Source organism: Gallus gallus, chromosome Z (genome assembly GCF_016699485.2).
Source record: "Gallus gallus isolate bGalGal1 chromosome Z, bGalGal1.mat.broiler.GRCg7b, whole genome shotgun sequence".
NCBI lineage: Eukaryota > Metazoa > Chordata > Aves > Galliformes > Phasianidae > Gallus > Gallus gallus.
Genome location: NC_052572.1, coordinates 81,176,845 through 81,178,589, shown reverse-complemented (window position 1 = coordinate 81,178,589; position 1,745 = coordinate 81,176,845).

The window sequence follows — 1,745 nt, the reverse complement described above, 5'->3', positions numbered from 1 at the left end:
TCCCACAGCCACCTATAGCCACAAATCCTTCGATGGCTCACCACAGCCCCAGAACCCCCTTGAGTACACCTCAGCTCTTATAGACCCATACGCCTTCACAGTCCCTGCACAGCCCCGACAGTAGCCCTCTATCCCCCTATAGCCTCCCCGCAGCTCCCAGTAGCCACAGGCCCACCTTAGCCCCGGTTCCGGGGGGATGCAAACGGTCTGCGGGCACCGGGAGCAGCGCTGGAGGGGTTGGGGGGGGCTGGCGGGGCCCCACAGCCCGGATGCTGGCAGCAGCACTCTGGCGCTGGGGGACCCGAGGCTGTCCCAAACCCACGGCCCATCCCACAGCCCTCATCCCAATCCCACAGCCCAACCCCACGGGAGTTCCACGGGGGAGGGGAGGGCAGTGTGCTTGGGGGGCCGCGCAGGGCCCCTCTCCCTCTCCCGCTCCCGTTCTCCGCACACCTCCGGCAGAGCTGTCCTCAGCACTCGCTCCCGTTGTGCCGCGGCTTCCGGCTCGCGGCTGCCCGGACAGCTCCGGCTGACGCCGCGCTCTCCTGCGGGGCGGCCCCGGGCTGCCGGAGCGTCGCTTCGCTGACGAGAGCCGCGCCTGACACCTGCCGGCTCCCAAACGGCCGTTCCCGCGCACGGCGGCTCAGCCAATGGGAGCCGGCGGAGCTGCCGCTGAGCAATGAGACGCCGGGGGGAGGGACAGAGCTGCCGCTGACCAATGAGACGCCGGGGGAGGGACGAAGCTGTTGCTGACCAATGAGACGCCGGGGGAGGGACGGAGCTGCCGCTGACCAATGAGACGCAGGGGGAGGGACAGAGATGCCGCTGACCAATGAGACGCCGGGGGAGGGACGGGCAGATGCTGCTGACGGGGAGCTCCTCCTGCCGCTGCTGGATGCTGATGCTGACAGGGCTGCAGATGCTCTGCAGGGCCAGCTCGTAGCTGGGAGCAGGAATGGACACGGCGGGAGAGAGGAGAGAGCTGGCGGGGACCAGCCGAGGCATCCAGGAGCATCCAAAAGTCCTCACTCAAAGCATCACAAAGCCACAAGCCATAGCACGGAAGCTGGGCATGATCATCAGCAGCATCCCGGATGCTGGAGATTCTTTGCTACCATACACTACGGGAGCACCAGCTCTCGCTGCAGGCATCCCACAGCCAGACAAAATGGGAACAAACCCGCAGCTCTGCTGCACGCACAGCCCACAGCCATAGCCTTGCAACATGAGCTGCCTTGCTGTTGCTTGCATCCAGCCCAATCCCTGGGAATGAAGACTCAGAAGGCAGTCAAGGCGTTGATCCAGCACCAGCGTGCTTTTATTCCCTAATAGCCAGGAGGGCCTTTTGGTTAGAGGTCCGGTGTACAGATGGGACTCATCCTTTCTTGTTCAGGAGAGAGAGGCTCAAAGCTCGTGCTGCTGCCCGGTGCCTGGGACTGGAGCTCTGATTCTACGGCCCCCTCCCACCAGGCTCGGCTCCTCCTGCTGACGCTGACCTGCTCCTGCATGGAGCTGCTGCTGTCGGGGCACTCGGGGCTGTGCTTGGGCTGGGCTGCACTGCAATGGTGCCCCGTCACAGTCCAGCTCGGTGACTGTTGTTTCTAGCAGGCTCAGGTCAGCGTTTTCTGCACAGCCGGGAGAGATGAGGGCTTCCACTTGGATGGTCACTTTCATTCCCTCACTGATGTTATACGGAAGCTGTCATCCGAGCCGCAGCGATTCCTGCTTCCTAGCAGCTCTCTATT